The sequence below is a fragment of the Elgaria multicarinata genome, chromosome 9 (genome assembly GCF_023053635.1).
Source record: "Elgaria multicarinata webbii isolate HBS135686 ecotype San Diego chromosome 9, rElgMul1.1.pri, whole genome shotgun sequence".
Lineage (NCBI taxonomy): Eukaryota > Metazoa > Chordata > Lepidosauria > Squamata > Anguidae > Elgaria > Elgaria multicarinata.
This window is the reverse complement of record NC_086179.1, coordinates 54,718,390-54,744,273: the sequence shown is the minus strand read 5'-3', so window position 1 is coordinate 54,744,273 and position 25,884 is coordinate 54,718,390. Positions and strand designations below refer to the sequence as shown.

Sequence of the window (25,884 nt, the reverse complement as noted above, 5' to 3'; positions counted from 1 at the left end):
GCAAATGGACCAGGAAGTGGCCAGTTTGCCAAAACAAGACAAAATGTTGTGAACAGTCATGCATGTCTGTAGAGAAATGCTTTTCATGTGATGTGAACTGAATTTTAATTTAGATATAGAGTTAGATGCAGCCGAGTCTTTGGGTTGTGAATTTATCTGGATTGGAAGTAGCTTTGGTGTTGGCTTCACTGCTTGCTTCCAATATTTGTAATTTATAGTTAAATAAAATACTACAAAAACAGTTTAAGTCCCCACTCCAGCATTCTCTTGGGAAATGAAACCTTGTAGTGTTGGCCCTGGGCTTCTCAGAATCACTTAAACAACTGGAGAATGCTCAATACTAGTGACAATGTGGGACTATTCTTTCCTTGGAGGGAAACTGATAGTGAGCTGTGAATGCGTCAGGATGGAGCCAATAATACCATACCTGAAAGAAATCTTATCTCAGTAAGCTTGGCAGAAAACAGAGGCTTTCTACTGACAGTTTAATGAGAACCTTCAAGGAAGAATGGTGAACGAAACTGGAGGCTGCCCATGAGGAGATCTTTGATCTGCAGACAGATCTTCTCTAACAGATTTCAGCTAGGAGAATACTTTTGTGGATGAGACACATAAGCACTAAAAGGAGGTTATTACATAAACAGTTGTATTACCTGTTCAAGTAACGTGTGATAAAAGCCCTAATATTTTTGTACAATTTACAACTGGGAAAAATACTTGTGGAGAAAAGGCAACAGACTGAGCAGGCATCATGCACTATTGTTATATAGCAGAGATATACACCTGAATGGCACTTCCTGGGGTGAAAATACTGTATTTTCTTTCATAACAGGAAACATTGCTTCTGCATAGAGCTGTGCTCAGATGGCCTCTCAAAATTCTCCAGAGTATTTGTGGACAGAGAAATTGGGAGACAAGTTCACCAAATTTCTCCAAGGGGAGGAGACATTCTCCAACAATTTCTCACAAATAGGACTTACTATTGACAGGAGTTGTAGCACAGCTTCTTTCTTCTTACCTAAAGGTTTTTGGGGCTTTCAATTGCCGCTACCAGTGTTGAGGCTTCCACTTTTCTGCATCATTCTCAGAACATTTTATCATTTATTTTGGTGGTGGTTTTGAGCTTTCTAAGCGCTGTGATGTGGCGAAGGGTGCTGTGTGTGGTGTGTGTGTTTTCTTTCTAATATACATCTCCCCATTGCTCTGCAGCCTCCCAGGCTGCCTGTGCTTCCTGATCGGAAAAGGTTTTATTGGAGGAATTACTTTATTATGTCTTCCCCTGGGCTTTAATTGAAGTATGGGAAGCCAAGGAGGCTACCGGCTGCCAGAGATGATTGTGCAATAAAAGACAGAACACTTGTGCACACTCCTTGGCCGCCTCCTAAGTAAGGTAAGCACAAGAACGCTGTACCCCCAACCCATGAAAATTGCTCTAAAATTTCTTCTCCTCTGAATTTCTTTTCAAAAGCAATTTCTTTTCTATCAAATTGAGTAAGAATGGCCAAACAAAATATGGGAGAAATTTTTGACGTCTCACTAATATATACTATTTGGAATAGACTATTGTTTTGGTTCCATGGGACATAAGGGATTTCTCAGTTGCTACGAAGAAAGATCTATATTTATTAGGGAGTAAGTAACACAAATGGGATTTACTCCATAAAGATTGCAGTGCTAGTTAGTTAACAATCTTCAGATGAGAGGGGAAATGTTCAAAAATCCTTGAAGTGCAAATCCAAAATATTTCCAAAAGGGAAGATGAACCATTATGCTAAGTAAGTGATAAAAGTGGCATTCTGGGGGGGGGGGGGGGGACAATACAGTAATCAAGCATCTTGGGGTTTGTCATTGTAGATTCAAGCTTGTCCTCCCTGTATTGGGATCCTTTAAAGTTTTACACACGTCCTACATATAGTGCTATTTATCATATGCAAGAAGAACAATGTCTGTATTCCTCTCTGTCTGGAGGTATCCTGGTCAGCTTAAAAAATAGACTAGTCAAAATCGTAGTACTATGATGTCAGCTAGGGAACATTACCAGCTTTCACATATAGTTGTAGGAACATACTTTTGCCTGTGACAGTTCTGGCAGAGGAAAGTGGTGAAAAGGTCAGAGATGTGTGAGGTCCAGAATGGAGGCGGACGCTGCTCATACGCCTTTAAATGCGGTCCTGTTTTTCATGTGCAAAAGTGCCTGGCTCAGAAATGACCCCCTGCAAGGGATTGTGGGAAATTATCTGGTGAGGAATGAGACTTACTCCAGCTAACTAAAGGAGAACATGGGAAAGAATAACGAACAATTTATTTAACAGATATATTCTGCTGTGTAAAAACAAGTTATGCTGCTTGACTGCTTTTTAGACGACAGGGCTAGCTACTTTCTAAAACAATATGGGTCACAGGTGAAAATATGTAGTCTATGCAGTCTAATCTCCATCACAAAGGCATCACACAATAGCAGTTCTTTCTTATAAGAGTGCAAGGACTGGAATAATAGGGGCATGACAGGTCAAGATTGAGATGCCTTGGGAGAAAGAGAAGCTAATGCAGGCCCCAACCATTGATATGTGAGCAATTTAATGCTTTCAATGGAAAGCATACTTACTTAGAAGTAATTCTTACTTACTAGACCTAAATCTGAGTAAACATGGTTAGGATCAGAATGTAATGCGAGAGACCTAGGCAGACTACCCATTTTCTGGATATTTGGTTCCAGCCAATTTAAAAGAAAAATACTTTAAAACTACTATAAAATTAGCTTTAAAACAAGACAATCTGTTATAAGCAGATTTATATTTCTTGTAATACAACTCATTCCTAATAATCCATAGCTAACTGCAGAATGGAATGTAGTTGTATTTAGCCCAGTTGTATTAAAAATTAGGAAGGCTGGAATCCTATGAATGTTGAGACAGAAAAATTCCTACAATTCCCAGGATTCTTCAGCCATCTTGGCTGGCTGGGGGCATGCTGGGAGTTGTAGGACTTTTTTTCTGTCTAAACATGCATAGAGTTGCACATTAAGAATCTTGTATGATGACAAGTTACAATTACTAAATTTGAAGTTAACTATTCCTTGAATATTGTATTTTGGTAAATATTAAATGAGCATGCCTACTTAAAATGGCACTATCCTTCAATAATTTGGGCATTACCATTTTCCTGCTAATCAACTTCAAGCAAAGGTATTAGTTATGTTCCATGGAACACAAACCCAACTATATTACAATGCTTCATCTGGCTATTTCATAATCATTTTCCTTCATGCAGTAGGGGAAAATAATGAGGGTAGTGGAAACATAGCAAATAAGATAACTTTTTATTGAATAAACTGGCCTAATATGTGTGCTTTTACATTAATTGGTTTGATTCTGCCCAGGAGATTCAGGTTACACCGTCTCCTTAGAGCTGTAGCAGTTATACAGAATGCCTATCATAACCAGATTGTAGGGCATTTCTTGCTAGGATTCTTGAACCTGGAGCACAGATGAGGTAAAACAAAAAATAATTATGGGCACAAACCAGCCAGCCAAGCCTTTCTGCAGCCATATCCAGTGCTTGTTTACCTAGCAATAATTCCTACTGCATTCAGAGCCTTAGGATTTGCAGTCCTATGTGTGCTTGCTTGGGAATAAGCTCCACTGAACTTAATGGGATTTGAGAGAAGTTCCACATCCCACTGATATAGCTGGCAGAATTAATACGAGTAAAACTTGAAATAAATTTGGATACTAGGTAAGGAGTAGATAATTAGGTTCTTTTGTTTCTTTTCTTAAATGATTGATACACCCTGTTTTTCTGTCAATGGATCTTATCTAATATTAGCCTAATGAAAATCTTCTTCATTTCAGTGGGTCTCCTCCAAATAAGACTAATGATGGATACAACCCAATGACCTTTAAGGTGACTTACCATGACAGTCTTTAAAAACAACTCATCAATAAAAAAACCTAACATTAAAAACAGAGTAACAGAACATCAGATCACAACAACGAAGTTACCATGGCACAATCAATTAAGCCCAAAAACTAACTTTATAAGCCACGATTTGATTGCTTGTTGAAAAGTGAGCAGAGAGTTAGACATGTGAATCTCTTTAAGGGAGGGCATCAAAATCAGCACTGCTATTATGTATTTATTATTTAAGATAGGTGTGTGTCTCTATTACTGAATGCAGTGTGTGAAAGCAGGTTCACGTGGAAGACAGTCCGTATCATGGCTGCTTTCTCTGTGGCCTGCTGCACAACTAATGGCAATGGGGACCACCGATCTGCATTGGGATGGCTGGAAGTTGGGGGGTTCCCCTCCTCTGATCTGTGAGGGTGGTGACCGGGCAGCATGGGGTGGAGGTTTAAGCCTCTCCATCCTTGAATGAGAGATGTGAATGGGGGGATGGGGATAAGTGCATGTTATATGTTTATATCTGTGCATGTGTGGCCCCTGGCCCACCACTGCATATGGCCCTCGGGCCCAAAAAGGCTGCCCACCCCTTCCCCATGGCATCCTGATCCCAGACCATTTGGGACTCTGGTGGAATATTTGCAATCCTCCAGATGTTGTTGAACTGCAACTCCCATCAGCTCTAGCTACCATAACCAATGGTGGGGGACGATGGGAACCACAGTCCAACAACGTCTGGAGGGCCACAAGTTGTCCATGCCTGATTTTGGGCCTTAAAGATTAAATCCAGAATTTTGAATTGGGCCTGGGAGCAATTTAGCAACCAATGCAGGCAGCTGAACGAACACTGAGGAAATATGATCAGAACACTTTACATCAGGCAATGAACTGTTTAACGTAACATAAAGCCTTGCAGCACCTCAAATATTAACAGATGTGTGGCAAAATCATATGACTTTTCTTCAAAGCAAGTCTGTGTTTAAGGGCCTTTGCTCCCACATAAGTGTGCACAGGATTGCACCCATATTATGGCATACAGTTTTATGGATTAGAGCCCACTTCATCAGATGTAATGTATATTGATGTGGCTAAAACTGTGTCACTTGTTGAGTTTTTGCTCGAAATCTTCATTGCAGTAAAATAGGAGGTAAAATACAGCCCTCACCTTTTGTCCCTTAAGATCAACTGTCCACTAAACAGAGTGGACATGTGAAGACAAGCAGGGTACTACAATCCACCAACCACGGAAGGCAGAACATTTAAACTGCTTTTCGGTTCTCCTATACATGCCTACTCAGAAGTAAGTCCCATTGAGTAAAAGTATCGCAACATCAGTGTTCTTATTTCGGTTCTGTTGATATGCAATCAACAGGACGCTTCAGTGTTTCGCATAGGCTGGTCTGTCCCTCCCCCATTCCAAAAAAAACCATTTCCCCCCTCCTACAAAAAATGTACCCATCCCGGGGTGTTGTGATTTCTAAGCGTAGAAAATCCCCCACACAAATCAGGCGTTGCGTGGCAACGGCAAAAGGTGGCGCCCTCGAAGGCGGATTGGAGGCGAGGCCTAGGCCACCTTCCCCTCCCCTCCCGCGGTCTCTGCCTCTCTCTTCTCCTCCCACCGGTTAAGGCGAGGAGCCCGAGCACAGCCAAGACCAGCGCCTCCCCCTATATCTCCCTCTCACGCCGCTCTCCTCCTGTGCCCCGGAAGGAGTTGCCCATTTGGCCTCGGAAGTTCTCTTGGGCACAGTCCGGCCCAGAGCGAGGCCTGGCTGCCGCTCTCGGGACCGGAGCTCAGGCTACAACAGGCAGGCGAGGACTCCGGGCTGCAGCGTCCGGCCACCCGCAGGCGGTTTGGCCTCATGAAGGAGGTGAGCGCGGACTCTTTTCCTAGCGTCGCCGCCGCTGCCGCCAGCAGTTCTCCTACTTCCCCGGGCCGGGCGCTTTCACTCCGTGGGGTTCCCCTTCGGTCAACCGTCTCTTTCTCGGCCTGGCTTGAGGGCTGCGGCGAGCAAACAAGAGACGGCGGACGGAGGGGACTGCTCTTTTTCCCCCCCCGGTGGGGTAGGCGACAGATTTGCGAGGCGAAGGAAAGCGAGGCGCTCCCTCTGCCATTTCTCTTTCCCCCAGCAGTGGAGAGCGAAGCCTCCCATGGAGGCTCTTGAGAAGAACGGGTCGGTCGCTGCTGTTGGTTGCAGATGCCGGGACGAGGCTCGGGAGGGAGTGGGCGATGTGACGGACGGCTGAGCTGTCTTGGCGGAGGGTGTGTTTGGTGTGTTGAACGTATAATGTTCCTGTTGATGGGCGGCGGTGGTGGAAGAAGACTGATGTCAGGAAACGTCCGCCCTGTGGTTTCGGCTGGGCAGCTCCCTTGGCTTCCATGGTCGCTTCCATGGCACTGGACGGCTTGGGGCTGGGTCCCGAGGTGCGCTTATGTTCAGCGCTTTTGTCGCAGGTGTAAGGGGCCTCTCGGGCCCAGTTTGGTGCCATTTTCTGTGTAAGTTCATGGTAGAGATGAAAAGTTGGATCCAGATTTAAGTATGTATAACTGGGCTGGCACCCCTCCTCATGACAGACCGCCCAAAAATTCTACACAGAGCGTTGGTAGTGTGTGTGCGGGTGGGAAATCCCTGAAAATCATATAGAGGTACTTTCCCTGAGTAGGATGGAAAGTGTCTCTGCCTGTTTTTTTAAAATGGCAATCTTGGCACGTTGGTTTTCAGGAACTTCTAAGAAGAAATGGCTAGAGTGATTATTTTTTTTACATTACTTTAAACTAGTAATTCTTTTGCTTCCTTTATTTATTTATTTTTTAAGTGTGTGTATATGGCGAGGGGTGGGGGAGGTAGAGGTAGTGGTCCTTATGCATTAAGACAGTATAGCTTTGCAACTAGGAATAGGGATTGGGGGAGGGAAACAAGGGCTAGCATATATTACCAATTGTTAACATGAGAATTGCTGTAATTGATGCTAACAGTATGGAACCAAACCTCTCAAATTTCTTGTAGGCCAGCAGAAATCAAAGCGTGTTGTGAGAGTGGCATTTTTCTACATTAGACACTCTTAATGTGGTGCTGTCTTTAAGTAATTATTTCAAGTAGATGTATTGAATAGCTTGTTGGACTTATAATTTTATCACTTGTTGTTTTGAACAGTGCCTTTCATTTGTATATATTTCTATGTCTCTATTAGGTCTTTTGCAAATTCTTCACAGTAATATCAGTACAGAAGTGACTCTTATAAGAGTTTTCAGGCTAGTAAGGCCCAAAATCGATGCCCAAACTGCTGAAGGAGTCATAATGAATTAATGAAACCATTCAATCAGGCTTTTAGAGTATGGCCTTAATAAATAATATATATTAAAAGCAGTGAAGTGTTGCTGATCATTCAAACAAGTTTTAATGGGGTGTAAACAAAACAGTATTTATTCATTCCATTTCATCCTGTTTTTCAGACAAAGCAGCTCACATCATTCAAAAAATAAAGAGACAGGCCATGCCCTCAGGTGTACAAATGTAAAAAGGTGAGTGGGGGCATGTTCCTCTATCACCTTTATGGGGCTCAAGCTCTGGTCTGCTGCTTCCCAACCCTGTGCCCTATGCAGTGAATCACTGAAGATTGCTGTTATCCATGTATATGTGTGACTTGGTTCAGACATCACAATAACCCATGATAGATTAAATAACCTATCATAGGTTAATGTGTCATCTTCCTGGAGTTTTTTTAAAATTCACAATGGCTTATTTGGCCAAAATAACCCACTCTGATAACCCATGGTCTGGAGAGTGGGTTATTTAACTCATTATTGGTTATCCTGTTGTGTGATAGTCACAATGGGTTATTTTGGTTGCCTACAGAGTTGCTTGGCAAGAGTGCTGCCGCTGCTGCCCTCCAGCCAGCAGATTTCTGTTTCCATGATCTACCTAGCAATTGATTGCACTTGCACCTGACCCCACTCTAGCCCTTCCCCCAGCTGTGCGCTCTGCAACCTCCCCATGTGTCAAATACCATCTTGATCAGGTGGCAGCAGCTGCACAGGTTTGTCATTTTGCCTTCTGTGTATCCTGCCAGAAGATGCTGTGAATGAAGTTTTGTCCTGCTTTCATGGAGTTATAGCTGCCACCCCTTTGTTGGCAAAAAGGTGCTTTTGCTCACACGGCTTTGTCGGCGTGCAGGATTTTCAATGGGCCTCATGTGTATCCCTACTAGGGGAGGCTGTGTATGAAGTTTGGTCCTGATCCTGCAAACTTCCAGCGCTTTAGAACATCCCCACCCCCTTTGTCAGGGTGATGCTGGAAGCGCTGAATTAAGCCCCTGTACTTTACCTCACACCTCTCCCCTCTCATTAGGATATTGTGAATGGTTAAAAGAGGCTGCTGTGCTGTTGTCAGTGGGTGAAACAGTACCACTGCCGGGGTGGGAGGACTGCAGCTGGATAGGGGGCAAGGGGAGGGATTCAGATTATGCCAAATAACTTAATAAGCTGCGCACAGTAGCTTATTTGTCTGGTCTGTGCGGGGTAACAGCTTATTTTCAAAATGAACTACTGTGAGTAGGTTATTAACCCAGCATGGCTTAAAGTGACATCCGAACAAGGCCAGTATCTGCATCTGCATGTCCTGGCCTCTCCCCTTGGCTACTTTCAAAAGAAGCTTTCCCTCCCTGGGTGGTTCTTGAACCTTTATTCCAGGAGGGTTGTGTGTGCTCTCTGCAGGCATCGTGCCCAGATAGCTATGTGGGTGGGGTGTTGTATGTCTTCTCCCTCCTCCCCTTTGTGACGAGTTTTAGTATGGACCGAGTTTTAGTATGGACCATAAGGGGATTTGAAACCTTGCTTGCATGGTTCTAGAAATAGTGGGGTTGTTGCTGGCTATGCCACTGGGGCTGATGGAGTGAGGGGCATTGTTGTCATGAGTTCATTGACTTCCTCTGTGTGTGGGCATCAGCATAGTCCCTGATTGGAGGGCATTGGCAATGTTTCCAGGGTCACTGGGTGTGCGTCTTTCATCTTTACACTGTGTTTATATTTTCTTGTGGTGTTTCTCCCCCCCCCCCCTTGGGCTAAAGATCCAGCCTAGGATTTCTCTGCCCGTGTAAGATTAAGTGCATAAAAGGTTGTTATTATTTCCCAGTAGTAACAGTTAAAATCAGACTTCACGTGGAATGGCTTTATTCTGTTTCTGTGGGGTACTAATGCCCACAAAGTGTTTACTGACTTTTCTTGGTCAATGAGACAGAGATGTCATTCAGAGGTGGAAGAAGAAATATTAGAGGGAGGGGGGGGGGAAAGCAAATACGTGAGTATCACCAAATTTGGTTGTACGTAAATATCATAAATAAATGTATAAGATGCTTAATGAATAGTTAACTAGCTTTTGCTGCATTCATATTATAGCTATATCTACCACTTGGCAGACTTTCAGTTATGGCAGTCTGATTGTTCAGTAGTACAGGGGAGTGAGACAGATTGCACTATAGAGCAGTTGTATTCAAACACGTCTAATTTTTGAATATTTGCAACTTGATAAACATTTTTTACTATCCACTAACATACTCTCTCTCTCTCTCTCTCTCTCTCTGTGCTGGTGGGGGAGAGAAAAAAGATCTTCTAGATCAGTAGTGGTGATGTAGAATGAAGAGAAGGTCTGTCTAGGAGTTCTTTGTTTGCTGAACAGGTTTTATCTTGAGAAGGTGGTGTGTGAGCCTGTCAAAGCTAATTATGGAGATCAAGGCCCATCGGTTTTTGTGATCTGTGAAAATGTTAAGAATCCTAATTGTATTTTGTTTTATCAGGGTTTCAGTCCACAGTTGCTGACTGGGTTTGTTAGCTAAGTCAAAACCTCTGGTCTCTTGCTCCTGTTCGGCTACTGTGTGACCAAACTTTAGCCAAAGAAGCAGGGTTGATTTGGTTTGAATCAAATTGAGTTAAACCATAATTTCAATAATGGTTTAAATCAGTCTCTGAAGGACTCAATTTTAATGATTTAAATCATAGTTTAAATCAAATCTCTAGTGAGGCAGATTCTATTTAAACATTTTTTTTTAGAAATACATTATTGTTTAATATAACCTTAATAAATATCCATAGAGATAGGTTTCATCACAAGGTAGGTACACATTAAGCAATTATTCTGAATTGTTTTCAGATTAATTTAATCAAAAAGATAAACCAGCTCAGATTGTTCAATTAATCATGATATTTTTGTCTTGATATGCCAGAATCACCACCACTACCAAACAGGTGTTTAAATCGTATTAATAAGGTTGTTTATTCTTCTGGCTAGTTTTCTTCTTCAATAAACAGCAACATTAACAAAATAACAATTAACAACATGGATTTTTGACTGGTTATCTATTTCAGTTTTTAGATAAACATAAAGTTCTTTAAAAATAACATTTAAGCAATTTCAACAACATTAAGTACAGAAATAAAACATTCCCAAATAGAGTTTCCTTTATGCCCTGCTGCTTTTCCCTTCTGCATTAGGAATGTTTCCTTGGGAGTCAGGACTGCATGAATATGTTACTTTCACTTTTGGTTTCACTTTCTACTCCCTCCCCACTATCCCTTGTATTTATATCCAGACTCCTCCTCGTTCAGATCTACTCCCATCTCCCCAAATTCTCAGTTCATTGAACTTCTCTATCTTTGCACAGAGAGAGAGAGAGAGACAAGGCCTTGAAAGAAAAAGAGAGAGAGAGATGGGCTGGGTTCACACAACACGCTAACCAGTGTAGATTTTTGTGGAACCATGGTTTATTGTTTTGTGTGAATGCAGTGTGTTTTCCGCAGGGTGGGTTATCGTATTTTCCGCAGGATTCCTCATTATCCATGCAATGTGGCTTCTTAACCACCCTGAACAACCCAACAACAAACCATGGGTTCTCAAGGTGGCTTGTTCAAGAAAAATAAATCATAATGCATGGTTAACAAGTCACCCTGTGGAAAACATACTGTGTTCAGACAACATAATAACCCACCCTGCAGAAGGTGCGCTGCGCTCAGACAACACGATAATTCATAGTGGGTTAGCATGTTGTGTCAACCAGCCAGTGATAGTGAGAGCATTCATTTCTGTACACAACACGATCAGTCCTATTATGTACTGCAGGTGCTCTCACATCTCCATAAACTGCTGTTAATATAATCATAGACTATAATTAGAAGATGTATAATTAGTATTCATGATGATATGTTTGGTTTAGACTATTGTTTTAAGAAAATTTTGATATTTCACTGAAATCAAAACAATCTGATTTTTTTTTTAAAAAATTAATCATTAATTTTTTTCAACCATTCCACATTTCAAGTGCAATCTGATTAAAAGAGGATGAGGGAAAGCTCTTTTTGGACAAACCCTATTCTTATGGTATTGGTGAAATTTCATGTGTAGGCTGCAGTTTCCATAAATATTTCACTTTTAATTAGCATGGCAATGTTTTTAAGAACCAGGCTTGCCACAAAGCCTCCATCCTTAATAGGATGGTCTATAAATATGCTTGAAAAGGTTTTGGAACAACTGACAACCAAACCCAAGGGATGCCATTATGCAGCCCAGCTGTATGTTAACATAGGCCTAACATTTTAACCTGGTATCATTGAGTGCCTTTTATTTGTACCACTCATGTAAACATAGTGATTTCTCTATGCACCTCTAATGAACTTCTTTCTCTCTCTCTCTCTCTCTGTTCTTTTAAAAATCTACAGATATTTTTAAACACTTAGTTTAGTGGTAGTTGGCTTATTTATCCTGCAAAAGCCATAGCCCAAAGTAATGATTACTGTTCATGACATAATTCACTTGTTATGCTTTTTCCTGCTGTGACTTCAACTTGGGTTATTTATTTTTAATAACATCTGTGGCAGCTTTGTTACTAAATAAGCCTTGTCTTCACCTGGTCACAGCATAAGAGGAGTTTCAAATCCCTCCTTAGCTGTGATGCTCACTGGGCAACTCTGGGACAGTCACTCTCTTTCAGTCTAACCTGCCTCATAGGGTCATTCTGTTCAAATCATAATTGTACTGTTTTTCAGGGGAATCCTATGCATGCTTTATTCAGAAGATAGTACTACTGTGTTCAGTGGCAATAGTCCCAGTTTATGTGCCTAGGATTGTGTTGTGGTATTTCTGTGTATGAATCTGGAGATCATAGTTTTAATTCAAGAATAATGTTTTTATTTTATTTATTAAGACATTTGTATCCTGCCCTATATCAGAAGGATCTCAGGATGGTGTACAGATAAAATCATACAATCAATATAAAACAAATATACACAGCTAAAAACAAATTAAACCATTAACAAGCTAAAACCAGTATAGAATTTAAAAACAGTAAAACTAATTAAAACAATTAAAACTATGTACAGGCTTGGTGAATTTAGCCATCAAAGGCTTTGTAAAAAGTCATGTCTTAACTTGGCGCCGAAATGAGACCAGTGCCGGTGCCAGTCAGGCCTCTAAAGGGAGGGAATTCTACAGCAGGGGACCCACAACCCTCTACCACGTCCCACCATAATGTATGACTCATGTTGGTTGGATGTGGAGGACGGCTCCTACAACAGACCTCAAATCGGGGGCAGGCATATATAGGGAGAGATGCTCCCTCAAGTATCGAGGTCCCAAACCATTTAGGGCTTTAAATGTCATTACCAACACCTTGAGTTCCGACTGGAAGTGTGTTGGCAGCCAGTGCAATTCCTTTAAGACCGGTGTAATGTGGTCTCTGTAAGATATACTGGTCAGCATTCTAGCTGCTGCATTTTGCACTAGCTGCAACTTCTGAGTCATATTCAAGGGCAGCCCCACGTAGAGTGCATTGCAGTAGTCTAATCTGGAAGTTACCAGTGCATGCACTACTTTGGCTAGGTTATCCCTGTCCAGGAAAGGCTGTAGCTGGTGGATTAGCCTAAGCTGACCCCACATACTCCAGGCCACGGAGTCCTCCTTGGCCTCCAGTGACAAGAATGGATCTAGGAGTACTCCCAAGCTATGCACTTCCTCCTTCAGAGGGAGTGAAACCCCATCCAGCACTGGTCATTTACCCAGTTCCTGGACTTGGGAACCACCAATCCACAGAGCTTCCATCGTATCAGGATTCAGCTTCAGTTTATTAGCCCTCATCTAGCCCATTAGAGCCTCGAGGCAATGGTCCAGCACCTTTACCAGCCCAGTTGACTCCGATGACAAGAAGTGGAAATGAGTATCATCAGCATACTGATGACACCCAAGCCCCTAATGATCTCATCCAGCAACTTCATATAGATGTTGAACAGCATGGGAGGTAGAATAGACCCCTGTGCCCCCCACAGCTTAATAGCCATGGGAATCCCCCAATACCACTCTCTGGAATCGGCCCTGCAAGTAGGAGCGGGACGACTGTAACACAGTGCCTCCTACTCCCATCTTGCAGAGCCGATCCAGTAAGATACCATGATCAATGGTATCAAAAGCCACTGAGAGATCCAGGAAGATCAACAGGGGCACTGGACACCTCCTCAGGCTCTGTGATAACTGTGGCATCAAGTTCTGAGCGAATACCAGCAACTTTCTTCTCAAGGTCCCTAGCGAATTTGTTACAGCAGATGACCAAGTGTTCCAATCCAGGTTTCTCTGAGCCCGAGCCTTGTCCCAACAGGCTCTTCATCACTCAGAACAATTCTGCTGGACGGCATTTTGAAGATGAAATAGAAGAGACATAATACGATTTTTTGCCAGCCTCACTGCAGCATAACAGGCACAACGAAGAGTCTTCTTTCGTAACAGTTTTAAAACTACATAAAATGACACAAAAGGCACGCTAGAGTTTGAACAGCATGTTTTCCAAGAGATCTGCAGAGGATAATTTTGTCTATCTTTGTCATGCTTCCCTACAAAAGAGATAAGTTACATTATTATGAAAGCATTCCTAGGTGAGACAAAACTGATGATCAACATTCGCAGTGGGTGCACAGCTCATTCTTGGTTGCATTTCAGTGTATTCGGAGTCCTGAAAATCTTATCTTTAAAAACAACAAATACTTGTCCTCATGATTATAGAACGATCTGAACTTTTGCAAGCCTTGTCTGTGACAAGCCTGGGTTGGGTGAACTTTGGTGCCATGCAAAGTTATTTATTCTTCCCTTCCAGTAATATCACTCTTGCTGTTACCATCATCTTCTCTTGTGGGTGCATGAGACATGCACAATACAGACTAAAACAAATCCAAACCACAAACCTATAAAAACAGCTTAAAATAGGTGTTTGGCAAATTAAATGCAATTATGCAAAAGAGGCATAACCTAGGAATGCCTAGTTAATTTTTTGCCTTGGTGTGCAGATCCTTTTTTTAAAGTATCTAGTGTGTAACTATCTTCACTACATGTACCCTACAAGGACTGTTTGTACAAGACAAGTTGTTTCTTGCATGTCTGTTACTGAGTTAACCTTTCACACACTTGGCATGATCAATGATTTAAACAGTCAAAGAAGGACCCCTGTGCTATGTAGAGGTGTGGGTGTAGGAGATGGGATAGTTATGTAGTTAATGTGAGTGAGAAAGCAAGTGAATAAGTAATTAGAACTGATGTGGTATTAATTTTCATGGAGCACAATTTGTGCTGGGGCTGGAGATTTTGCACAGATTTGCATACCATCTGAGCCAGCGATGACAAAGGTGGGTTTTTGGTGTTACTTTCTTTATGTATAGCAGAAAATTGGTATACTGCGATTCATGCAAGCTGCAAGACCAGGATGAGAATAAATTCAGCCACACCATGCCAGTTGATATACTTACTGTCAAAAACTGTCTTAATTGACTGACAAGCCACAGTTGACTCACAATGAAATCACAATTGACTCACAAAACCAACCTTACAAGAGAATACATTTTCTGATGTGATATAATAACATTGTCAAACAGGCAATCCGATGGGGCATAGTGGTTATAGGTTGCTTCTCTAATTGCCTATGGTAGTGGGGGGTGCACAAGCTTACTACCCCACCATGAGTTTGCTCATGGTTTGGACAACGCATGGGTTGTTGTGCATGAGCAGAAGAGAGATTGTGTGTTGCCTCCCGCACACCTGCACTCCTGCTTTTACTCAATAATGCGTAATTGGCTCCTTCATAGATTGTTGAGTGTGACATCTGCACCTGGACCAATGAATTGTATAGGGGCTAAACAACCCAGCGGTTAACCCATTGTTGTTACATGCAAACCAGGTTGCTGTCTAGGTAGGTTTGTTAACTAACCATGAGAGTACCGAAAGAACTACGTTTTAGTTCTTTAAATATTGCCATGCTCAAAGCCAGGGTTTTGAACGAAGCTGTTTCCTATAGGTAGATCCCTTTTCTAATGTTCATAAGTAACACAATAACTGCATGATTGCTGTTAGAAGTAGATCTCTGATCCCTCATTCCTCATCAGGTTGTGCACACGCAGCTTCAAAAACTCTTTTCACCTTTGCCTGATCACCTTGCCTTTGAATGAGATGAAATTGCAAGGTAGATACTACATGTATGCAGCTATGCTAGTGGCAAGAGGGAAAAAGGGATAAGTCTATTCAAAACTATTGCTAGCTAATGGGACAGGAAGGAGTGGAGAGCCTTGTCAGAGGCTTAAGGTAGGTGTACATTATATATTTAAACTAGTTTCAGCCCTGCTTAACTGCTAGAATGGTACAACAAGAAACTGAGGATTGAGTCTAATTATTATTATTATTATTATTATTATTATTATTATTATTATATTTATTTGTATCCCACCTTTTGCCCAATGCTGGGCCTCAAGGCGGCCTTACAAAGTTTAAAACATACATGGGGGGGGAACGTAGTTTAAAATACATAACAAAATTATAAGACATTAACATAGATGGAGGGCCAGATTATTCTCCAAAGGCCTGCTGGAACAAAAAAGTTTTAGCCTGCTTCCAAAAGCCCATTAAGGAGGGAGCCAGCCTAGCTTCCCCAGGAAGAGAGTTCCAGAGTACTGGAGCAGCCACCGAGAAGGCCCTCTCCCATGTTCCCACCAAGTGCACCTGTGAAGATGGTGGGACTGAAAGAAGGGCTTCTCCAGAAGATCTCAAAGCACGGGCAGACTCATAAGGGAGAATGCGTCCTTTCAAATAACCTGGACCCGAGCCATATAAAATGTAAAACATTTTTCTAGCTGTGATCATCTGAGGGATTATGCGAGATGGAATTAGTAATGCCTTGGTCCTAAACACATTAGCCCAGTTCAGATTTCTCCATAAGAAGCATTCATTTCTCCTACCTCATTGAAGCGCCATTACACCCCTCAGGTTTGATTACTGTGGCGGCGCTGCCTGATGACACAGCTAGCAAAGCTGTCCCAGAAGGCTTCTGCCTCCCCTATGATGACTGTCGAGGTATAGCAGGCATGCTATGCAGAAAGCAAAGGAACCGCTCACTAAACGGGGCAATGCATAAATGTAATTGCTGATTTCATTGGTGCCTGCTCTAAAATGGGGGCCGTAACTGCCAGGGCTCCTAGCGCTAGGGCTGCTGGGATACAGGGTGGATCAGTTGGAGGAATCAGGTGCTCCACTAACCACTTTGTGGTTAGCGTGTGATTAAGGAAAACTTAATCACAAAAGGGTTAAAAGTGTTGTCTGCAAGCATTCCTCATCTGGTTAGTGTTAACTACAGCTGAACATGGTTAAGCTAACCACAAAGCCCAGTGTCTTGTCTGAACCAGGCCTGCATGTGGAAGTTTGTCCTCTTAGTTTCAATAGATTGTCTTAAAGTCATGTGTTTAGGATTGGAGATGTGAGGATTTCACCTAAAGTAAATTATAAGGGACTGCAAGGAAGTTCTGTTTAAAGATGTGTATATTCCATTCTGATGACTTTTCAGATGTGGAGATTTAATCTTTTCTTTATTAAAACTTTGCATCACATTACAATTTATTTTATTTATTTATTTATTTACAATATTTATATAATGCTCCCCCTTGAAAATTTCATAGAATGAAATGATTGTTTTGCTGCCTTTAAGGTGAATTGATATATGCTTTGCTTTGTAGGACTGTTATGGATGTAATTTGAAAATCAGTTTCATCTGATCGCAGTCTTTGGAAACCTCTAACTGGACTAATCGTTAAGAGAGCTGGGTGAAAACATGCTGTAAGCTAGTATTCTGGCTTTTCATAATGTATTTCATTCTAACTGTTGATTATTTATTTATTTATTTAGTATTTATCATACTTATACCCCGCTCCTCAGCCAAAAAAGGCTCTCGGAGCGGCTTACACTTAGCAAAAAAGACAGGTGATGCTAGGCATTGGTTCCTTAAAGCTACACAAGAGTAGCTTATATGCCAATTTTCCTCAAAGAAGTGGCAGGCTTTCTAGCAAAGGTGAAAATCAATTCATCCCCTCCCCTCCCCATTTAAGATTCAGACAGATAAAATGGTGATGGCTATCTGTGTGAACCATGAGGACAAAATTAGCTCCTTGGTATTTGTGTATTTCTTGATGAACAGTGCTTGGGGCCTTCTCAGTGGCTGCATGTAATATAGATCTTCAGAATCTAAAGTACTTCATTTTGGAACATGTTTAGTTCAGGTTCATCAGTTCATTATTTGGTGTCCATGTATCAGGGAAATGAGCTGAAGATGCTTTCTGCAACAGGAGATTTTCAGTGACTGATCCATTACTGGATCAAAATTTTGACATTGGATCAAAATTTTACTGATTTGTTACTTGTCTGGTGGGTGTGCTACCTTACGTAGCCTTGAGGAGCTTTAAGATTGCCTCCTGTTGGTTGAGCAGTAGAACTAACCTTTGGAGGATTGTGGCTGGCAACAAAAACGGTCTTGCAGATAAATAAGGACACAGTTCTCCTTATGGTGGGGGAAATGATCATTTCATCCTATTATACTTCCAGCAATCATTAAGGGGGAAATTGCCCTGAAAAAAATGGACAAAAGAAGAAAATAATTTAACTTAAAGTTTCAGAGTCTTATGACATCTCAGCATGCAGAATGAAAGCACACAACTGCAAGAGAAGATACCAGTGGCCAGTGGAATGTAATGGTATTTCCTTTGCCCTTCCATGAATTAGTTTTTCTCTCAACAGTATGTGTATTGAATATTCTCCATACAGAAAAATATGCTAGCCTTGACTGCAATGATTTGAATTAGATATGAATTAGATTTGACACAAATGACTGGATGGAAGGAGGATATCTGTGATGTGCAGTAAGATTAGGGAATGGAAACAAGAAAACAGATCTGTTTGGTTGTTTTGCATTATTTTAAATTTTAAAAGGTTTAATATAAGTCTGCCATCACTTCTTTCTTCATGTTGCAATAATAATCATACCTGCTTGACTCAATACTAATATTTACAAGTTTCTGTCACACCTAATTCAGATTATTTGTTGCTTGCTTTTCCTTATTGGTTGCCTTGGCAGTCAAGATTAGTATGCAAATATTGTAAACTATAAGAACACCCAGCATGAAGACTACCTCTTGCTAGGTGTGAATCTCTCCACCCACCCTCAGTGTACCGTTAAGATACTTCACATTCAAGAAAACAGGCTGCTAGAAAGTAGAAATTTAGCAGTGCCTACATTGGTAGGTGTTAACGTTCTGTGCATTTCCTTTGTTTATTTTCCAAATGGCATACATGTGCTTAATTGATACTAGACTGATAAAATCTTTCTCCACACTTGTCTAGCACTGGTAAGGGACAGGCCCCCTCAGGCTTAAAAACTTGGTCATCTTTGTTTTTAGGGCTCTGGAGTGTTGGCCTACTCTGTGACCTTGTACACTTGATTATCTCAGCGATAAAATGAAGTAGTTAGAAACAAAAGCATTTAACTACCTGAGCAAAGCCTGCGCTGCAGTAAAAAAAGAAAAGTGGAAAGATATGTAGACAGAATTGGACAAGTCCTGAGCACCTTATCTCTATTTTTTTTTGGGGGGGGGGAAGTAAGAAGATTTCTAAGTTCATTCACATCTTGAATAAGAATGCCTTCATATCGTAGTTGTGGGCTTCCATAGACATCTGGTGGGCCATTGCGCGAAAAGAATGCTGGACAAATTAGGCATTTGGTTTTATCCAGAAGAGCTGCTCTTATGAAAGTATTTGATTTTATTTTCCAGTAGAAATCAGAGCAAACAAGTTGCATTTTATGCTGTAACTTACAAAGTAATTGAAATGTCATTCCTGTTTTGATGCATTGAGTATGATATGTTACACTGAAGTCAAGAAGAGGGATTTGGGGATGGCATTTGTACTCCTCGGTCAGTCTAGTAAAGGACAGTAACCAGATCAGACAATAGTCAGATAATTTTGATTTGTGCAAAAAGTAGTTACTGAGCAAGGGTAGGTGTCCCAGATAGTGTGCTGCAACTCATTTAAAAAATCAATGTTCTTATGAGTGCCTTCATAACCTGTACCTACATATCCTCTACCTACTTTCACACAGAGGCCACCCACTGTGTGTGTGTGTGTGTGTGTCTGATTCGTTGCTCTGGCCTTGTTTTCTTCCTCTGCAGAGGACAGATTATTTTTCTGTTTATCTACATCAGGTTGGACAGTTCAATCACTCTTTAGTAAAGATGTAACAGAATTGACTGTCTTCAGAGGAAGGCATAGAACAGTGACTCATGCAGAGAGACAGTGGGCAGACTTCTTTGAGAATTGGTAGTTCCTAACTCTTACACTCCCTGAAAAGAAACCTTTTTGATTGTAAGAGTGAAATGTACCTCTAATTTTTATTCTTGGCTATCAGAAATTTGTGAACACTGAGTTGGGCTCTGAGGAACTTTGCAGAAGGTGTCCATTCATGTTTAATTGCTATACTAGTTTATAGCTATAGCAATATATTTACAGCAGTCTGTACTATAGATTTATAAGCAGGACAAAAGGATCTCTGATGTGTACATAAAATGTACTAATTAAAAATGCTTTTTCTTCTCTCCTTTCATGTCCTTAAGATGTAAGTAGTTTTAAAAGTCTGTATAGCTAGAAATTATAAGTATGCGTGTATAAAAAAGTTGAGTACTTTAAGTTAATTATAATCCAAAATAATATATAACAACAATAACAACAACAACAATTAATTGCATTTGAAAATAGGAAGCAGCAACTCCTTGGGAATTGAGAGAATCTATTCCCAACTGGTTGAACAAACATTTTAGTTGCCAGCTAAGGCTGACTTTAAATGGACCAGCTGCCTGTGTCAGCAGCATAGGGTTACCAGGGTAACAGTGGCTGTTTAAAGAAGAATGTAGCTGAGAGGGCAAGTTTTTGATCTGTGAGTTGAGGGAAGGAATTTGATGTGATCATGCATCAGCTCTGCTAATCACACACACTCAAGCACTTAAAGCTATGTGGGCGGTGTGTAGCAACTTACAATTCTGCTGAAGCTTGTGTGGGGCTTCCATTTACTTCATTTTCTTAGCCAAAGCAACTGGAATAAATCATGAAAAACTCTCATTTTTGGTTTTGTGCCATCATGTTGTGGAACTCATGGCTATATTTGAAACTGTGACATTTAATTTGCAATTGTAGAGATAATGAATACCTTCAGACTCTGGATTTTCATGACTTACCTTTCACAGTGACAAGGACGATTCAGATCCATCTACATATTACACTTCTTCCTTCTGAATTGTAGATTTGCACTATGGATATTTTATATTACTGGTCTTTCTTGTGTTCCAAATTATTTGATTTTCTTAATGATTAATTCAAAACGTTAATTTTAAAAAATCCAAAATGGATTTTTGTTCCAGTTTTTCTTTTTTTTAATTGGAAAAAAAATAGCCAGGATCTAGGTCAAAAGCGGGCAACCGGAGGCCTTGACTGCTGTGGGTGTCCAAGCCGCAGAATTCCTTTTTGGAGGTCTGGGGGGAGTGAGATTGTGATGGGGAGGAAATGTGTGGGAATAACCCTTCACGTGTGCCATCCCCCCTGTAGTAAATTGTGCAGTCTGGCCAGAGCGTGATTTGGGATGGAGAAGAAAGTACACAGAGAGAGTTATCCCTGAGTGCCATCCTCCCCATTTAAAATATGCACCTCTGCTTCCTGCCCAACTGAGTGGTGCTGGGAAAAGCACCAATCAGTGGGTATGCAGAATACTATCTCTGTGTGCAGGGAGGAAAGTTTAAACCAGTGCAGTGCATGTACTATCTGTTGGTGTGTACTAATTCCTGTTCCTTTTCCTCCATTTAAGCATGGAAAGTGAAGAACCTTTCTGGATATAAAGGAGGTAATAAAGGAGGACCAGCCTGCCTTGTGCATGAGGATAGGTGGTTATTTAAATAAAATTAGCCAGTTGGAAAATAAATACTGTTAAGTCTGAAGAAACAGCAGTGTACATATGTACAGCAAGATTTTCAGAATTCAGTAGGTGATATATTTTATATTAAAAATTCAAGGCATTGAACAGAGAATCTTTTGAGCTTGTGGCAAAATACATAAGGTGAATAAATGTTTCATTGGTTTGTGAAATGAGTCTTTTTTGCCAACCCATTTGTTGGATGTAAACATAAATCGGTTACAAAGTGACTATGTAACAAAAGGATGATAATCAGTCTTTGCAAAACTATACTTTCACAACATCCATTGTTGAGATAAATATTGTGTTAACAGATATTTAAGCATTATTTTCAGATTAAGTGGATTAGTACTCTGCAGTGCTTTGAGATGTAACTTTAAAAATAAGAAACAGTAATAGAGGCAAGCCTGTTTGTGACAAGTTGTGACAATGATCATTGGTGGAATGATCTGGGATTTGTGAAAATGAGTTGAATAATCATTTGAAGAATTGCTGTATATTGTTGTGAAGCCAGCAGAGATTTTAGTGTTTGGAGGAGTAATCATGAAGTGAGATCTAAAAAGTTCCAACTTTATCACCATATTGGGATGTTTAGTGATTTCAGCTTTTCTACTTCAGAAAGTTTGATTTCCCCCTCAAATAGGCAAGTTCAACTAAAATAAAGGGTTTTTAAATCAGCTGTTCCAAGGATTAAACTGTGATGTTACGATTGGGGAACAAGGTCTTGCCTTTTCTGAGACCTTTAATATTACTGGTATTTAAAGAATGTGTTCATGAAGTTCCAAACTGAATGTAGTTTCTTTCATGTTCTGAAAACAGGCAGCTGTGGGCTTCATTTTGAAGCTTAGCAAAAACTTATTTTGTAGACTTTTCTTAATTCTGCATTGCTTATTTAGGTAATGTGTGTGCTGGTACAAGAAAATTATAACATTTGCTAGTTAAGTGTTAGAACTTATATTGGCTAAGGTTTGTGTGTTTTTGCTAGCTCTCTTAATACAAGAAATTAGTGTTTAAAAACTGTTAACTCTAATGCTGCCCTAATAGGTTTGTTCAGTTCAGGTATACTTCTAGGCTTTAAATAACAAAATGTTTGAGAAACTAAATCTTTTAATATCAGTATTTGGTGCACTGGTGGTTAACTGTTTGTCTGTTGGCTAGATTTTGGTCCTGTGAGATGTGGCTGAATTAAATTTCCTTTAGTTAAACACGTCTGCTGATTTGGTCTTCATTGGCATCAATTACTAGAACCAGGTACCTTCTTTAGCCCCTGAATATTTGAGAGTCTAACAGTGCAATTTTATATGTGTCTACTCAGAAGTAAGAATTGTTGAATTCAATGGGATATGCTCCCAAGTAAGTGTGTATAGGATTTGCACCCTAAGGAAGTTATTTTCTACATGAAGGTTATAGGGCAAAACTGGTTTCGGTTCTGGGTGAATGAGAAGGCATGCATATATATGGTATATTGGGCACTGAAATGATGCTCTTGAACCATCTCTGTTTAGTATAAACAGTAAGACTTGGTTTGCGCATAACAAGACCCATGGTTTATTTACTCATGTTTTACCCATGAATTGTTGTTTGGCAGATGACTGAACAAACTGTGATTTCTTTTCTCAGACCCTGGGTTGTTCGTTTCTCTCATTCGCCCTCTCCCACCAAGGATTCCAAATGCCTTTGTGACACTAATTGTGGCATGTAGAGCGGCTAGTTTTTTGTACTGCTCTTGCCCATCACTTCTGTAGCCCTGTGAAACAACTCATCAACAACCCATGGTTCTGGGTTCACATATAATGACAACCCATGATTTAAACAACCCAGTTCATAACTGAACAACAAACCATGGATTCTCTTTCTGTGTTAGTTGTAGTTAATAAGCCATGGTTTGTTAATGTGGCTAGATTTGCATAGCACAACAACCTAGAATTAACAACCCATGGGTTAAACAAACAACCCATGGGTTAAACAAACTCCAATTAGACCTGTGAACCAGATCTAATTATATGGTCACTACTCATCACAACATTATGTAAAATGTGAAATTGACACTTTTTTAAAAAAAAATAGGAGAGCCACTACTGACAATCTGTTTAATGCTGATTTTTGTTACATACATACATAGTATCTTTACTGGTTATGGATGTAATGTTCTACAAGTAAACAGGCAGACATTTTCTTCTATAAAGTTTAAGACCTAGAATGTCTGTATGTCCTTGGAAAGAAAATATTAAGCCAGATTTGCAGGGTGAGGGGGAAAATAAACATTCTAGAAATCAGTTTACTATTCTTACAATTCACATATTGTTTTGTTCTATATAGAATATTAATTCCTTAAACACATTTTTTTGTGGGGGCGAAATGGAACACCATTTGTCTTGGTTCCTGAGATCACGTAAATGGAACTTTGCTCACAGAATACTCTTGATAACCATAGCAGGAGAGACTATTTTCACCAGTTCCCCCTGGGGGTTCACCACCATAGAATGGGAGATTGCGCCATAGGCTGAATGGAGAATCTGCAGAAACAGTCTCCCCCTCCTCCTCCTCACACGCACACCTGCAGGAGCCTCCCCTCCACTGGATCAAAGGCTCTTCCACAACTAGGAAGCCTTCCAGAAGTAGGAATGGCAACTCAAGATTCAGGCCTCTGCCATCTTTTAACATTAATACTGTTCTATACAAATCTAACTGAACCACTCATTAATTTGCAAGTTCTCCACCATCATCTTTGTTTAGGCTGACTGAAAGAAATAATCCTAGCCTTTTCACCAGTTGCAGTTGAAGATTGATCCTCCTGCTTTATTTGATTTATAGGGGTACAGCAGTGGATCTAGGAATTCTCCAAATTGAAGAACCAGATTATCCAGGCATCAGCCTATAAAATTTGCACCTTCTCATAAAATAAAACTAAAGAAGTGCATACAGTGCTCAATCTATGTTATTATTGAATAGTTACCTCAGATTAAATCAATTTGCTTTTAAAACCCATGATAACTATTTTCCATATTGTTCTATAATTTCTGTATGATCTCCAGTAGTTAAAACTATTACTTATTTTAACAAATGTTTGACAGTGAAAATAGACCCTCTTTATGGATTTCCACTTTGGTTACAAAGAAGACAAAAATGATGTTCTTCTGTATATGATGGTCTTAAAGACTGTGCTCTAGATTTGAGAGATCAAATATGTGTGCTGTGTTAAAAAAAAACCCAAACAAAGCAATTATATCTGTGCGTAAACCTTAGAGAAAACAAATTGAGCCTTCCCAGTGCAATTTAATGATGTAGATGAAAGGAATGCCCAGTGGCAATGAATTCTTAACTTTAAGAAAAAGTAATGTTTTATATAATACATATAATTAAACAGCTTTTTAGCAAGATATTTCATCCTCATAACAGTGAGCATATAATAAGAGCCAGGTTCTGATCTTAGTAATTTGGTCCATGTGTGCTGAGTTTATTTTTATTACAGACTTCAGTAGGGCTACTTGTTTTTTATTTGCAAAGTTGACCCAAGCATTTGTCTAAATAGAAACCGCCTAGGAGTGCTTTCAGACGAGGCTTTTATTCTGGTATTGCCATGCCACATTAACAACTTTTGAGAGGTTGAGATGATGTCGTTTTCTACTTGTAATTCTCCTGTGTTTTCCCACCACTACTTCCATCTTTTTTCTTATCATAGAAAATCCGTTAAGGAAGAAAAGACAGAGTAGCTGCACAGTGCCATTTGTTTGGTTGCACTTGGATGCCTCCGCCTGGAAGCATCCTAGATTGCACAGACCAAGGTGGGCTCAGTACTTGAAGCAGGAACAAAAATGCCGAACAGAGCTTTGGATACCACGCCATAGATTTTTGGCACTCTTGCAGAATTACATCATAGAAGGCTGCTGTTTCCATGAAAAACTGGATTTGTTGAATGTTAATATTTCTTCTTTAAGTTTGTCTTACCAGACAGCTTTCATTTCATGAAATCACACTGTCTTCTTCTGCAATAGATGTATTGCAGGAGAAGGCAATCTGGTAACCTCCAGAAGTTGTTGAATTCTAGCTCCCATCAACCCCAGTCAGGATGACCAGTGTTCAGAGATTATGAGAGTTCAAGTCTAAAACATCTGGAGGGCACCTCCATCTAGTTTACTCCTGATCTAAAATTTGTATTTGTAATACTGTGACAAAAATTAAAAAGTGTAATCAAATGGATTTGTTTTTATTCCTTTCACGTACGTACGTACGTACGTGTGTGTGTGTGTGTGTGTGTGTGTGTGTGTGTATTAAAATCTATCAGAGAAATTGGCATGCTTCAACATTGATAAATGTGTTGTATTTTCTGAGGAAAAGATGAACATTTCAGAATCGCAAATGAACAATGGAACTTATGTAGGCTCACCTTACCATTAGGCCTAGCAAGGTGACCACCTCAAGTAGCTGTTCTGGGGTATTGTGAAAGGGCAGCAAATTGTTATTTATTCTGTAGTTTCTTGTTTCATTTTTAATGCCAGGGAATGGAAGAGGTGCTTGAGAGATTTTCTTCCTCAGATGCCAAAATAACTTGACTGGCCTTGGGTGCTAATACTGATTAATCTATGCCTGCTTGCTTTCAAAGAGGGAGATCAAGGGCCACTGTCAAATGAATGATAGTATAGAAGGGCAGCATCATATGGCCATTCTATGTATGCACATTCATTCTCTACAAAT

At 40.4% G+C, this 25,884-nt stretch overlaps 1 protein-coding gene across 3 annotated transcripts in view; it reads left to right on the top strand.

The window, feature by feature from the left end:
* Nucleotides 1–5,632: 5,632 nt before the first annotated feature.
* FRS2 (fibroblast growth factor receptor substrate 2) overlaps nucleotides 5,633–25,884 on the top strand; it is a 38,523-nt gene continuing 18,271 nt past the window's right edge. For 2 of the 3 annotated variants that reach the window (XM_063133899.1, XM_063133900.1), the window contains exon 1: nucleotides 5,633–5,768. The gene's annotated coding sequence lies outside the window, so the exon portion shown is untranslated. Of the gene's footprint in view, nucleotides 5,769–7,351; nucleotides 7,421–25,884 lie in introns of all 3 variants that reach the window. The other variant, XM_063133901.1, reaches the window with a different exon arrangement.